At 45.9% G+C, this 15,581-nt stretch overlaps 1 protein-coding gene across 7 annotated transcripts in view; it reads left to right on the forward strand.

The window, feature by feature from the left end:
• Window positions 1-15,581, forward strand: part of Foxn3 (forkhead box N3) — a 371,707-nt gene that overhangs the window by 149,791 nt on the left and 206,335 nt on the right. For 4 of the 7 annotated variants that reach the window (XM_042692487.1, XM_042692494.1, XM_042692496.1 and 1 more), the window contains exon 3: window positions 8,916-9,148. The exons of 2 other annotated variants lie outside the window; for them this stretch is intronic. The gene's annotated coding sequence lies outside the window, so the exon portion shown is untranslated. Of the gene's footprint in view, window positions 1-8,443; window positions 8,560-8,915; window positions 9,149-15,581 lie in introns of those variants that run through there. One more of the 7 variants, XM_042692491.1, reaches the window with a different exon arrangement.

Here is a 15,581-nt window from a genome sequence, read left to right on the forward strand (position 1 = left end):
AACCAAGGTCCCCGGATTTCAACCTCCTGAATAGCTAGGATTACAGGTGTGAGCCGCCAGCACCTGCCTCAGCAGAGATTGCTAATGTTGGCAATTCACCCTGTTCAGAAGAGAGCCCCCCTCCCCCTCCTTCCCTTTTCTCCCTCCCTTTCCCCCTTTTGTGCCTAAACTGGGGCTTAAACTAAGGGCCTTCTACTCTTACTTGGCTTTTTCATTCAATGATGGCACTCTACCACTTGAGCCACACCTCCACTTCCAGCTTTTTGCTAGTTAATTGGAGATGAGAGTTTCATGAACATTTCTGCCTAGGCTGGCTTCCAATCTCAATCCTCACATCTCAAGGTTTTGTAAAGGTACAGCTGTTGTCTAAGCCCAAAGACAGGTGTAGCAAATCGAACTACTGTGTATTAAGGTATCAGGACGATTATAAATTGTAGTGAAACTGCCTGAAAATATCAGGGCGAGTATGGGAATCAGGAAGGAAAAGAGCCATTTAGAAAGGCCTCCCCTCCTCCATTCCCCACCCCCCCCCCCTCCAATCTGGGTGGAGCATTCTACCTGCGGGCCTGATAGCCTCCAAAGCACTGGGTGGGGCTTGGAAGAGCTCACAGCTCCACCCCAGGATCAGACTCACTTACTTCCGCCTCCTTAATTCCCTTGGAGATGCTAATTCATCTGGGCTACTGGAACTGAGTGGCCCTTCTCTGTGGAGTTCTGCTCATCTTTACCCCCTCACTCAGCACCTGCGATCTAACTCTGCCAAGTGGAAGGGGTGTTGGGGACGGAGCCCATGTACCTGCGATTACCCGTAAAGCGGTCAAGAAGGTAAATCACAAGCCATCTTCTGTCTGTCTGTCTGTCTGTCTCTCTTTTCCCATCCCCTCTTTCTCTCTGTCGCTCTCTCTCCTCTCTGTCTCTGTCTCTGTGCTGGCACTGGGGCTGGCTTGAACTCAAGGTTGTGTGCTGTGCTGTCCCTGAGCTCTTTTGTTTAAAGCTAGTGCCCTATCATTTTGAGCCACAGCTCTACTCCCAGTTTTCTGGAGGTTCATAGGAGATAAGAGTCTCATGGACTTTCTTGCCCGGGCTGGCTTTGAACCGCAGTCCTCTGATCTCAGCCTCCTGACTAGCTAGGATTATGGGCGTGAGCCACCAGCACTGGGCTCCAGACTGGCCTGGATTGGTTTAGAACTGAGATCTTCAGATCTCCTCCTGAGTAGCTAGGATTAAGGGCTGGAGCCTGGATTTCATCATTTTAAACATAAAACGAGTGGTAGAAAAATGTGGGCGGACCAGTCCATTGAAGAGCGGATTTGGTGCCCTGGTGTTGCTGAGGCTGTGAGGAGGCCTAGCCTGGTGGCTGGGTAAGGATTTGGGGAGCAGCAGAGTGGAGGGGGAAAGGGCTGGAAGCCTGAGGATCTCTTCTCCTGGTCTTTCTCCTAGAGAGGTCCACATCCAGCCTCCCTCACCCACCCAGCCTACCCCACCATCACCAAGAGGCCAGTCAGCAACCCCTAAACCAAAAGAACCTGGGTAGAATGAGCTGGTGCCCTACCCCTCTCCCCAAAGGCCGGAGTCCAGGGGTGACCCCCTGCCAACAACCCTTTTTCTGGTCTTCAACTAAAGTTGCTTCTCTGCTCTGAGGGCTTGGGAGTTCTCCCTAATCCTCCAGCCCTGTGGCCCTGGGAAGGGTGTGTCTTTCCCTTCTTGCCTTAGGGGAGGGCTGGTCCTGAAGCAGCCTAGAATTCTGCTCTGGAGCTCTGGGTTTTCCATTTTGGAGGCTACTGCTCAGTTGAGACCTTGGCCTGGAGGCCAAGGTCCCTCTCCATAAATTACCTACATCAAGGTAGCACTATTGAAAAGTTGGAGGTGAGGGCTGGGAAGGTGGCTCAGTGGTAGAGAGCTTGCCTCGCATGCATGAGGCCCTGGGTTCGATTCCTCAGCACCACATAAGCAGAAAAAGCCGGAAGTGGAGCTATGACTCTAGTGGTAGAGTGCTAGCCTTGAGCTGAAGAGCCAAGGGACAGTGCCCAGGCCCAGAGTTCAGGCCTCACGACCAACAAACAAAAAGAAAAGTTGGTGGTGAGTGCTCCCAAGAAACTTTGGGTGGCCTGTAGCCCATTAAGTTTGGAGAGATTTTTTTTTTTAATTAATTTTTTGCAATATGAGGAGTTGAACTCAGGGCCTCATACTTGCTTGGCTTGCTTGCTAAGCTAGAACTCTACCACATGAGCCATTCTTCCAGTGTGGCTTTTTGCTGATTTTATTATTTTTGTCGGTTGTGGGCCTTAACTCTGGGCCTGGGCGCTGTCCCTCAGCTCTTCAGCTCAAGGCTAGTTTTCTACCACTTGAGCCACCACAATGCCATTTCTATTTTTTTCTGCTTATGGGGTGCTGAGGAATCGAATCCAGGGCCTCATACATGCAAGGCAAGCACTCTACCACTGGGCCACCTTCCCAGCCCTTTGCTGATTATTTTGGAGATGGAGTCTTGTAGACTTTTCTGCTTAGGCTGGTCTCCCACTGCAGTTTGCTGGTGGAAATATAATATAGATAATACATAGGAGGTATAGCTATATATAAAATTGACTGGAGCATGGCTGGAGAAATCCTCTTCAAGGGAAGAATATAAAATTACAAATAGAAAACAGAGAATGAGGTGTAGGGCAGTGGTAGAGGGGGTGTTCAGCCTGTGTGAGGCCTTTGGTTAACATTAAAAAAAAAATCCTCAGCCCTCCCCTTATGCAACTCCAGCCAAGTATAAACATGAGCATGTATTTCAAATGATGAAAGAAGACATAAACAAGGAGAGATGTAAAAGACTGACAACCTAAAAATCACAAAATCTTAGGGGGAAAAAAAAAAGAATGATAGAGGTATTAGTCAGCTTTGGGACGTCTGTCCACTTTGGGTTTTTGTCCTCCATTTTTGGGGGGGCTGGGTCCTCTTGGATCATTTCTTCCTCTGACAATCATTTTGGAATCCATTTTCTCTGGAGGCAATAGCAAGATAATTTGTTCATTGCTCTGGCATGAATGGCTGGGATGTGTTTTGTTGTGTGTTTTTTAAAAAAATTATTGATAGTTTAGAAAAATTGTCAAGCTTCGCAAGCAGTTATTATTAATGTCATGTAAAATTTTAGGACTATTGTCAATTTGGGGAAGCTGGAGTTTTAGCTATGAGCTGTAGGTTTTTATGACATTTTCAGTTTTCTTGGACAGCAATTAATCTTGATTATTAAGTGTCCTTACTCAACCCAGAAGGGGCCCTGGGAGAGAGAGCAGGTCTTGAGGCTTAAGCACCAGTGTTTTCATTTTGAATCCTCTCATAAGCATACAATAAGGGTTAATTAGATTATCTTTTACTGTTGTAGTTACTGACAGTCATCCTTGTAACTTCATAATTTTGGAATTGTTCCTTCATGAGACATAGCAGCACATACCTATAATCCCAACTCTGGAGACTGAGGCAAGTTTAAGGACTATGAGCTATGTAAGGAGTTTAAGACCAACCTGGGTAACTTAGCAAGATGGTCTCAAAATTGGAAAAACAACAGCAACAACAAAAGCAAACAGAAAAGCTAGTGGATGTAGTGAGGTGGTAGACCACTTTCATGCACAAGGCAGTGGATTTTCCTACTGGGGAGGAAAAGAACTTAAGCACAAATGTACGCAGGGCCTCTACCACTTGAGCTACTCAGAAAGGTTACTATCTGAGGCATGAGGCTCGAAGCCAGTCACTAAACTTGTTCAGGTGTCCTTCATTTTTTTTTTTTTGTTGTTGTTGTTGGTGGTGGTCCTGGGGCTTGAACTCTGGGCCTGGGTGCTGTCCTTGAGCTTCTGTGCTCAAGGCTAGTGCTCTATCACTTTGAGTCACAGCTGTACTTCTTGTGTTTTTTTTTTTTTTGGTGGTCATGGGGCCTAAACTCTGGGTCTAGGTATTATCTCTCAGCTTTCAGCCCAAGGCTAGGGCTCTACCACTTGAGCCACAGAGCACCACTTCTGGCTTTTTCTGCTTATATGATGCTGAGGAATTGAACCCAGGGCCTCATGCATGCAAGGCAAGCACTCTACCACTGAGCCCCTTCCCAGCCCCTACTTCCTGTTTTGTGGTGGTTGATTGGAGTTTTTTCATGGATTTTCCTGCAGGGGCTGGCTTTGAGCCACGATCCTCAGATCTCAGCTCCTAAGTAGCTAAGATTGTAGGTATGAGCTACCAGCATCAGGTGTATCTTCCATTTTCAAATATTAAGGTTTGACTATGGCAGAAACTTCCAAGTAGAAATAGTGACAAGAAATTGGACCTACCCCTAACTCTTCCTGTGTGTCTGGCCAGATCATTCTTCATCCATCCAACCTCTTGGGGTGGGCAATAAAACCATCTTTACCCAAACCCCAGGCTGAGGGTGCAGGTGAGGGAGAGGAAAGCAGACTCGTTCATTCTGACCTCTGGCCCTGAGCCCCTTCATTTGGTTCTGTCATTAAATTAGGATTGTATGCTACCAAGAGTGAAGTTTCTCCTAAGGCTAACCTTGTAGATTTCATTTTCTTCTTACATTAATTGGTTTTTGGTAATGAATAAACCTTTCCTGGCTAGAACTATAAAGCTAAGAATGTAATTAGTAAGTGAGTAAATAGCTCTGTTTAGATTAAATGATAAATCGAGCAACCAGCTTCAGTAACTTTCTTCCTAGGCAGGAGTGGTAGATTTTGATCAAGAAAAATAAACAAAGCCGGGCTGTGGCTCATGCCTGTAATCCTAGCTACTCAGGAGGCTGAGATCTGAGGGTCGAGGTTCAAAGCCAGCCCCGGGCAGGAAAGACCATGAGACTCTTATTTCCAATAAACCACTAGAAAATCGGAAGTGGCGCTGTGGCTCAAGTAGTAGAGTGCTAACTTTGAGCTGAAGAGCTGAGGGACAGCGCCCAAGCCCAGAGTTCAAGCCCTACGATCGACAAAAAAAAAAAAGAAAGAAAATGGGAGGGAGGAGCCCTGGACAATGGCAGGAAAATCGTGGTCTGCTCAGTGAGCAAGGAGGTGGTAGCATGGCCAACACAGCTTAGTTGTCCATTCAGTGGTGATCCCAGCAATGCTGGGCCAGGTTGACTTTCATGCCTATCGACATTGGTTGCTCTGCCGGGAGGTTGCTGTTACAGGGATGGTGTAAGAGGTTTGGTCTGGCGTGGTACTGGCAGGAGCCAGTTACTCTAAATAGCAGTGGGATCAGACCTCTAGGGATGACTGAGCATTTCTCAAGAACGAAACCACAGACTTCAACTCTCCACTGCATCCACTTTCTATGGAGCTTTTGGTCAATCATGAGATTTTAAGTTATGGCACCAAGATAACATTCCTTCTTGCTTTCTTTTTTTTTTTTGGTCAGTCATGGGGCCTGAACTTGGAGCTTGGGTAGTGTCCCTGAGCTCTTTTGCCCATAGCCGGGGCTCTACCTCTTGAGCCACAATACCACTGTTAGCTTTCTCTGAGTAGTTTATTGGAGATAGAGTCTCATGGATTTTCCTGTCCCAGCTGGCTCTGAACTATGATCCTCAGATATCAGCCTCCTGAGCACCTAGCCTGACAGGCCTGAGCCACAAGGTGCCCAGCTCTTGGCTTTGTTTCCTGAAGGAATGAACTCTGGCTATGTCATCAAGGTGCAGGGGTAGGCTTTAGTTAGGGAGGGTATTTCCTCTCAGTCTCCAGTGAAGGGAGGGGCAATTTATGAAGGCTCTGCAGTGCCCCAGTGACATTGGGCTCCCCAGTAAGAGTTTACTTCCCACTTGAAATACATGTAAGTGTAAGTGTGTGTGTGTGTGTGTACACCTGCCAGTACTGGGGTGTGAACTCAGGGCCTCCCTCACGTTCTCCCTTAGCTTTTTAGCTCGATTCTGGCACTCTACCTCTTTGAGCCACAGCTCCACTTCTGGCCTAGACTGGCTGTGAACGGCGATCCTCAGATCTCAGCCTCCTGAGGTTGCATCATGGCTGCTGCATGTGCAAGTGCATTTACTGAAGCAAAGGTCTGTGTGGAGGTATCTTGATCCAGTTCTCTGTGAGTTACCTTTTGGTAAATAGTGCTAGACTGGTGGTCAAGGGTATTTCTCAACTGGCAGATGTTAACCACATAACTTTGAGCATGAGAATCAAAGAAAGTTCTATGGCCTCTGGACCCGCCTCTTCAATGCCTACCTCACCATGCTGGATGCCAGGCTGGCACTCTATGGACTGTTAAGTGAGAAATCTTGTTGTGTGTGGGGGTTGTCTTCAATTTTCATCTCCTTCCTCTAAGCACCAGTTGCTGATGGATTGCAATTGACCACTTCTAAGAACTCCAGGGCCCTTTTCGGTGCACGAGGACACAGTCATCCTCTTCCAGGGAGTGGAAGGTCCTAATAAATAGTGCAGGTGAAGCTCTTGGCGAGGGCGAGGGGCTAGGCACAGAGGAAGCCTTGGAGAATTTTTGTTGTGCGTGTTTGCAGATTCCTTGGATTGCATACCTGGGGACTTGTGCTTCATTGTTTTGACTGTGGTCTTTAATGTGCCCAGGCAAAAGGGACATCATCTGGGGAACTCCTCAGGGATGGCTGGGGCAGGATGGGGTCCAGAAGAACTCTGGGAATGCCAGGTTTCTTTGTAAGAAAGGGGGAAGTGAACAGTGCCTGCCAGACACCTGGCTGGGAAAGATGGAGCACGTGGCTCAGCTTCAAAGCAGCGCTTTGTCCATACCCTCTGCAGAGGGGAGACAGGACTCCAGTGGGAGGTGAGTGGCAGAGCCGCTGACACTTCAACACAATGATGTTTTGGATGCTTTCCATTTCATTGCTTGGAACTTTTTTTTTTACATTACATGTTGCTTGATTGGGAAGGTGGCTCAGCGCTTGCCTTGCATGCATGAGGCCCTGGGTTCCATTCCTCAACACTACATAAGCAGAAAAAGCTGTGGCTCAAGTGATAGAGCGCTAGCCTTGAGCTGAAGAGCTGAGAGACAGCGCCCAGGCCCAGAGTTCAAGCCCCATGACCAACAGCAGCAACAACAGCAACAAAAATTCAGTTATGTGTCATTGGCTCAAGCTTGTAATCTTAGCTACTCAGGAGGCTGAGATATGAGGATCGAGGTTCAAAGCCAGCCCAGGCAGGAAAGTACGTGATACTTTTTTTCTAATAAACCACCAGAAAACTGGAAGCGGTGCTGTGGCTCGAGTTGTAGAGTGCTCCCCTTGAGCTGAAGAGCTCAGGGACAGCTCCTAGGCCCTTCGTTCAAGCCCTACCACTGACACCTCCTCTTCTCCCCCCTCCCCCCCAAATTTAATACCCAATACACATGGTGGGCAGAGGCTGCCGTCCATTTCGTTGGGAACTTAAAATTACTCTTAAAAAAGTAAAATTTAGGGCTGGGAATGTGGCTTAGAGATAGAGTGCTTGCTTAGAATGCATGAAGCCTGGCGTTCCGTTCCTCAGTCCCACATAAATAGAAAAAGCTGGAAAGTGGCGCTGTGGCTCAAAGTGGTAGGTAGAGCGCTAGCCTTGAGCAAAAAGAAGCTCAGGGACAGTGCCTAAGCCCTGAGTTCAAGCCCCAGGACTGGCAAAAAAAGAAAGAAAAAGTAAAATTTACCCAAACCAGAGAACCAAAGCCAGGCTCCTGTGGCTCACGCCTATAATCTGAGCTACTCAGGAGGTTGGCATCTGAGGATCAAAGTTAGAAGCTAGTTTGGGTAGAAAAGTCCTTGAGACTTATCTCCAATTAACCATCAAACAGTTGGAAGTAGAGCTGTGGTTCAAGTGGCAGAAGACCAGTCTTGAGAAAAAAAAAAAGCCAAGGGACAGCCCTCAGACCCTGAGTTCAAGTCCTAGTACTTGGCACAAAAACAAACTTTCCTACAATACTTAACATGTGTAAAAACTAACTGATTGCTGTTAGTAGGTGGCAAAGAACTTTGATATAAATCCTGAATGACTCCTCTAATGCTCTTATAAAAAAAATCTGCCTTGAGGGTGCTGGGAAGGTGGATCAGTGGTAGAGTGCTTGCCTTGAATGCATGAGGCCCTGGGTTCGATTCCTCAGCACCACATAAGCAGAAAAAGCCGGAAGTGGTGCTGTGGCTCAAGTGGTAGAGTGCTAGCCTTGAGCTGAAGAGCTGAGGGACAATGCCCAGGCCCAGAGTTCAGGCCCAACAACCAAAACAAACAAACAAAAAAACAACTGCCTTGTATCTGACAAGAAAAGGGGCTGGACAAGCCTTTAATTCTTATGAAAACAATGAGATGGAGAACTTGGCTCTGACTCAGGTTGAAGTCAATGTTTGGGTCTTAATCTGCCTCTTCTTGCTAAAGGTATTTCTTTTTCATACCTTTAGCAAGATGGTTGGTTTCCTCCTCTACATCTCAGGACACAATTCAAACTTTTCTGCTTTCACTTTTGATTAGTTATAACCTCCATCTGGCGGCCTTTGAGCATGAGTGCTTTTTGTCCCCCTTCTTTTTGTGGCTTTTCTGTGACTCCTTTTCAAAGTATTCCAGGCAGCTTAAAAATACAAAATGTTCAGCAATCTGACCAAGAGCTAATGTAAGTACTTATTTGGGGACTTTTTTTTTTTTTAACAGCAATAACAAAACATCTATTAAACAGATTTGAAACTGTTAACTATGATGTCTTGAAAATAGGTGGTAGGATTAAAAAAAGAAACTGGTTTGAAATACGTGGGCCTACTCAGCTACAGTCAAGAGAGAGCTTTTAGTAGCAACAGTAGCAGCAAATAGCACAGTTTATAAAAACAGAAGAGCTAAAATTCCTTATTTAATATTAAACAGGAAACTGAAAGTAGGCTGTAGTAACGGTAGTGAGTTTTCAACAAACCTGCTGCTCTTTATCTGTGCCCCCAAAGCCTAAATTGAGATATTTTTCTTCTTTCATTCCCTTAGGATTATCTATTTTAGTGACAATCTGAACCAAAACAGGACCCTTGAAAACAGCTTGTTTGTGGTGAGGTTTTTGAATCAACCTGTATCTACTCGAACCGAAGGAAATTTGGAAGCAAATTGCAAACCTCTCCAAGAGTGAAAAATGCTGGCTCTTTTGTTTTGCTTTTATATGTCAGATATCCAACATGTGCATTTATGAATATTCTTTCTGAAGACCTGGACTTCATTTTAAGGTCAGCCTTCAATTTTCTAGAGAATATAATTTGCTGCTATTTTTAGAACACCATGATTGCTTGTAATAACTAATGGGGGGAAAAAAACCCTCAACAGAGAAATAAATGTTTAACAGCTGTGTCTGTTTAAACTTGATTAAAGGCAGTGTGGTGTATATATATATATATTTCACAAAAGTAAACAGAAGAATACTGTGACAGTGGATGAGAGACTAGGCGCTCTCATTATGAGAAGTCTTACAGATATAACTGCACTTTTGGAAGGCCGGCCATGCCTGTGTTTAAAGTTTACTGTTTTGTCTTGAGTAGGATCAGTGTTGTAGTGAATAATTTATAGCCAGCATGAATGAGCTCATTAGTCACCTTTTCAGACTTTAAATGAGTTTTGTGGTTGTCATTACTTGAGCCTTCTGTTGTGCTGCTGAGCAAAATGACAGTTTGGCAGTTGGCTGCCTAGCTGTGGGCTGCCTGTCCCCTTCAGGTCTACGTTGGCTTTTGTATTTCATTCAAACCTTCCCTGGCTTGCTCTGTGCTGGTTTAGAAACACATTTCAGATGCCTCAATGCACCCCAAGTTTAGATGAGGAGTTTGGGGAGTGTATGTGTGTAGGGGGGATTAAAAATAAATCTTTTGCTGGTGTCTGCCAGACAGAATGAAGTGGATAAAGAACATTTATTTTCCTCCCCCAGCAATGATTGTGTATTTGTTTCCTTTGTGCTTGGTGTGATAGTTAGTCCACGGCAGCGCGCAAGCGAGGGAGTGGTCACGCTGCAGCGAAGCCAGGCTCTCTCTCAGGTGGCAGTGGGCAGCTCAGGGCAGAGCGTGTCTAAGGGCTTGGAGAGAGAAGAGTCATTCAGAATAGATGTGTACCATTGCTGTTCTGAACACCAATATGATATGGATGTGAAAACCTGGTCTAGGGCAAAGTTCCTGGGCCAGATTTGCAGAGCCAAAGGAAAATTGTATTATCTCTACAAAGGGGTCTAGAAGACCTTTCAAGATCCAGCGACATGGAGGCCCAGGATCATTGGCAATGGCCATGACCCAACTACTCCTCCCCTCCCACCATCTCGATGTTTTCTCAGCACGAGGTTGATCTTGTCTAGAGGTCTTGCGTGCCTTCTCTTCTCCAAGTAACGAATGATGAGGCAGGCGAAATGGGAGCAGAGACAAAGTTTATTTTTGAAAGTAAGATGTCAGGGAAACTGAGGCAAGCCTCTTAGCTATTGGTAGGTTGGTATAAAGCCCCCAATCTGGACTCTGGATGATGAGGGGGCGGTGGCTTTAGGCCAAATAAGGTCTTATCTACTTCCTTCCCAGGCTAGTAGAAGGAGGGAGGAGGAAGAGGAAGAGAGGAGGAGGAGGAGGAAGAGGAGGAGGCAGTGACAGTCTTCTCTTTGTAAGAGAGAAACAAGTGGGGTCCTGAAGTCGGCAGGGCACATGCAGTGCTCATGGAGTCTCCTTTTTTATAGCCCTTTTGGATGAATCTCAGCTGTTTTGATATCTCTTGGGTCACTGTACCCCTCACTCCAAGGGTGTAGGGCGTGTTGTTGTTGCTTCTATCAGAGGGACTTCAGGAAGAGGAGAGGGTATCACCTCCACCTGTTACCCCTCTCTCCCTGTCTGCATAATCTTTCTCCTTTTGCCTCCCTCAAAGTCATTAAGAACAACCAACCACTGCTGTTTCCTTCCTGAGCCTCAGCCATGCCCTGGAGGCTGGTATGTACAGAAGGCTGGCCGAGACCTGCCAGTAAGCAGGTGGAGTTTCCTGGAAGGGATGTCACAAGTCCATCCCTCCCTTTGAGCAAAGGCCTGAGCAGCCTCGGGAGAATTCTGACATTCACTCCCTGGGACTGGACTCCATCCAGAAGCCCAGGGACATTGGGACATGCCCACCCTGGGCCTTTGGGTAGCTCCCGCTGGCACTTATGGTACATTGATGCTTGTCCAGGATATATGGGCCAAGGCCCCTGGACCCCTGCTCGGAGGTCTCTGTGAAATTTGCTACGTGCAAGAGGCGTCAGTGGCTGCCGTCACCAACGTGGGCAGCACCCCCTTCTGGGATCCATATTGTTAGACAGCTGGCCTAGCCCTGTGTGAGGCATACAGGAAAGATGCTCAGTATCCCTCTGTAGAGGAAATGCCAACTTGAAAAGGACACCTGGTTGTTTGGAGGCCAAATCTTTGAAACCAGTCAGAGGCATCTGATTTTAAGTACAGAGAAATGCGGTGCTGTTGAACATACCCACGGAGTTGGCAATCCACGTGGCGATTTCCTTTGCAGCACCTATCCTTAGATTGATCACTTACATAATATAATGTTCTAATAGTTTGTGAATACCACTTCTTTTTTCCTTTGTCCAGTCCCGGGGCTTGAATTTAGGATGTGGGCACTGTCCCTGAGTTTTTTTGCTCAAGGCTTAGCTAGCGCTCTACCACCTGAGCCACGGCTCTACTTCTGGCTTTGTGATGGTTCATTGGAGAGAAGCGTCTCACTGGTTTATTTTTTTTTCCTGCCTTGGCTGGCTTCAAACTGTGATCCTCAGATCTGAGCCTCCTGAGTAGCTAGGATTTAGAGGTATGAGCCACTGGTGCCCAGATTTTGCTTGCTTTCTTTCTTTCCTTTCTCCTTCTTTCTTTCTTTCTTTCTTTCTTTCTTTCTTTCTTTCTTTCTTTCTTTCTTTCTTTCTTTCTTTCTTTCTTTCTTTCTTTCTTCCTCCCTCCCTCCCTTCTCTTTCTTTCTTTCCTTCCTTTCTCTTTCTTCCTCCCTTCCTTCCTTCCTTTCTTCCTTCCTTCCTTCCTTCCTTCCTTCCTTCCTTCCTTCCTTCCTTCCTTCCTTCCTTCCTTCCTTCCTTCCTTCCTTCTTTCTTTCTTTTTCCTCAGAAAAGTCCAATGAGAAGGCACTTCTTGGCCTGGGTAAAATGTGGGAAGACTACTGAAGCTCACAGCACCAGCTCCTTGTGCTCACTGGAGATGGGGGGGACCAGGAAAGATGCAAGGGCTGAGGAGGCTGCATATATTTGACCCATCACTAGGGTTTGTCGATGGTGGCTTGATTGTGTACCCTACATTTCTTTTTTTTTTTTTTTTTTTGTCGGTCCTGGGGCTTGAACTCTGGGCCTGGGCGTTGTCCCTCAGCTCTTCAGCTCAAGGCGAGCGCTCTACCACTTGAGCTACAGTGCCACTTCCGGTTTTCTGGTGGTTTATTGGAGATAGGAGTCTCACGGTCTCTCCTGCCCGGGCTGGCTTTGAACCGCTATCCTCAGATCTCAGCCTCCTGAGTAGCTAGGATTACAGGCGTGAGCCACCAGCGCCCTGCTTCCTACATTTCTTTTTTGTGAAATGATCAATATTTTTCATTATTTTTATGCCCATGCCATCAGCAAGAGACATACAAGGCTGGATCCCTGGATACAGAGACACCTGCAATCTGTTTGATATTCCCTATCCAGTTGATTTTTGGGGGGTTGGGGGGTAGGAAGTCATTTGTGGGGCTTGAACTCAGGGCTTGGGCTCTGTCCTTGAGCTTTTCTGCTCAGACTTTCTCTGCTAAGTCTGATGTAGACTCTAAGACACATGAGTTCAACATTCTTTTTTTAATTTGGTAGGTTGTTGGGCTTGAACTATAGGCCTGGGTGCTGTCCCTCAGCTCCTCAGCCCAAGGCTAGTATTCTACCACTTGAGCCACAGTACCACTTCTGGTTTTCTGGTGGTTAATTGGAGATAAGAGTCTCACGGACTTTCCTGCCCAGGCTGGCTTTGAACCATGATTCTCAGATCTCAGCCACCTGAGTAGCTAGGATTACAGGCATGAGCAATTGGCACCCAGCTGATTTTTTTTTTTTACATGACTTGTTGAGGCTGAGGGAAGTAACATTGCCTCCTTGTTTTAACTTTCTTCAGGTAAGTAAATGTCCTTTCCCATCTATTTAGCATCACAGTTTTTGTGGTGCTTTTGTGGTGATTCTGTTTAAAATGGCGCTCCAATGTGGCTGAAATGCTTACTGGCTGTGTTTGTGGTATTCTTGAATGCAAGATAGTTGTCATGAGTCTTGTAGAGAAAATACATGGATTAGACAGGGTTCATTCAGACATGAGTCACCGAGACATTAACAGAGTTCAGTGCTAATGAATTAATAATAGCTATTCAACAGAATTTCTTTAAATGGAAACACAAATAAAGTGTGGTTATGAACTGATCTGTTGATGGAATAATTGACCAGATACATGCAGGAACCTAAGCCCTGTATTTCCTCTAGGAGCAGTGGGTCAGAATTTGCTAATTCTGTATTTGGGGTGCCTCAGCTGGGCATGGATTTTCTGTAAGCTCTTGGGGGAAGAAAAGACATAACACATTTCATCTCTTGTAAGAAAAAGAGCAAATATTTCTTTCTCCCACAGTTTTGTGTGTGTGTGTGTGTGTGTGTGTGTGTGTGTGTGTGTGCGTGCGCGCGCATTCTTATGAATGCCAGTACTGGGGCTTGAACTCAGGGCCTAGGTGCTGTCTCTTAGCTTTTCTACTCACTCTACCACTTAGGCCACAGTTCCACTTCTAGCCTTTTAGTAGTTAATTGGAGCTAAGTGTCTCACAGTTCTCTCTGCTCTGGCTGGTTTTGAACTGTAATCCTCTGATTGCAGCCTCCTGAGTAGCTAGGATTATAGGCATGGGCCACCTGGCACCTGGCAAAAAATTCTTGACTCAAGAGTATTTTGAACTGAGCTCTGGTGCTGCATTGCACGTCTGTGATCCTAGCTACTTAGGCTGAGATCTGAGGATTGAAATTCCAAGTCAACTCAGGCAGGAAATTCCTTGAGACTCTACCTCCAATAAACCACTCTGAAGAAGCCAGAAGTAGTGCTGTGGCTCACTTGATGAAAGTACTAGCCATGAGAAAAAGAAGCTTAAGGACAGCCCCAGGCCCTGAGTTCCAGTCCCAGCATGAGGAAAAAAGTATTTTGAGCTGGGCGCCAGTGGATCATGCCTGTTATCCTAGCTACTCTGGGGGCAGAGATCTGAAGATCACAGCTCAAAGCCAAAGCCAGCCTGGGAAGGAAAGGCCGTGAGACTTTTATCTCCAATAAACTACTCAGAAAACCAGAAGCGGCGCTGTGGCTCAAGTGGGTAGAGTGCTAGCCTTGAGCTGAAGAGCTGAGGGACAGCGCCCAGGCCCAGAGTTCAAGCCCCACAACGACCAAAAAAAAAAAAAAAGAAGTGTTTTGAACTCATGTGTCTTAAGAGTCTACATCAGACTTAGCAGAGAAAGTCTGATACACATAACCTTCAGCTCTCTGGCAGCCAGTTCATAGACTTCATGTTCCAGAATATAATGTTTGTGATATGTACCAATTCCCTTTGTTCCAAGGTCCAGCTTTTCAGAAGGGGATCATTTTGTCCTTCCTGATTGGGGAGAAAAAATAAAAAAGTGCTTTAATTTTGTGAACAGCTTTGGCATGAACGTGTATATTTTCCTTCAATTCTTATATTATGAACTGTTTACAAATCGTTTCACACATAGAGTCTGTCAGAATGTGAGAATGATTCAGAAAATGGAATGCTTTCTTAAAACCCCTGGAAAATGCAAATTCAAAGGTCAAAGGGCACACAGGGCCACCATGGCTGTAAAATATGCCTTTAGCTTCTGATTTGGGCAACTTGTAAAGTTCTCAGTACTTCAAATAATTTCCCAGGGAATAGCCTCCAAAATACATTGTTGTACCCTCAGGTTCTATCAGTCTACCTATCTTCATTGGTTTTTGGCCTGTCAGGCACTTGTAAAAAATGCTGCGTGTACACTTCTCTGAGTAAAATAGGCAAGGATCTTGCTCTCTTGGAGTACATTGCTTTGTTGGGATAGTCTGGTAGAGAAGTTCATGGTCATGTTATGGTATTGCTGTAAGGTAAATTCATAGAAGCTGGCAATTTAAGATGAATGGCTAGGCTGAATTGAATACATTTGTTACTCATTTCGTCAGACCCAATCTCTTGGATAGTGGTTTTAAGTCATCTTCCTATGAATACCCCAACCCACATTGGCATGCTTATTCTTTTCAAGTCTGGGCCATCCAGATAGATAAAAGGAGTATCATAATTGCTTCAATTTGCAGTTGAATATCTTTTCACGGAGGATATTTTAGGGGTGTGTGTGTGTATGTGTGTGTGTGTGTGAGAGAGAGAAAGAGAGAGACACAGAGAGAGAGACAGAGAGAGTAGGAGAGAGGGAGGGAGGGAGGGAGGGAGGGAGAATTTGTCCCTCTTATTAGAATGACGTATACTTTTCTATTAAATTAGGGTGACAAAAATATTCAGCCAGACATTGTGGTGCACGCTTGCAATCTCAGGCTGGCTCCACTACAACTACAGAGCAAGACTGTGTGTGTGTGTGTGTGTGTGTGTGTGTGTGTGTGTGTGTGTGTGAGTGCGCGCGCGCGTGCA

This window comes from Dipodomys spectabilis, unplaced genomic scaffold (assembly GCF_019054845.1).
Source record: "Dipodomys spectabilis isolate Male_0828 unplaced genomic scaffold, ASM1905484v1 ptg000157l, whole genome shotgun sequence".
In the NCBI taxonomy this organism is placed as follows: domain Eukaryota; kingdom Metazoa; phylum Chordata; class Mammalia; order Rodentia; family Heteromyidae; genus Dipodomys; species Dipodomys spectabilis.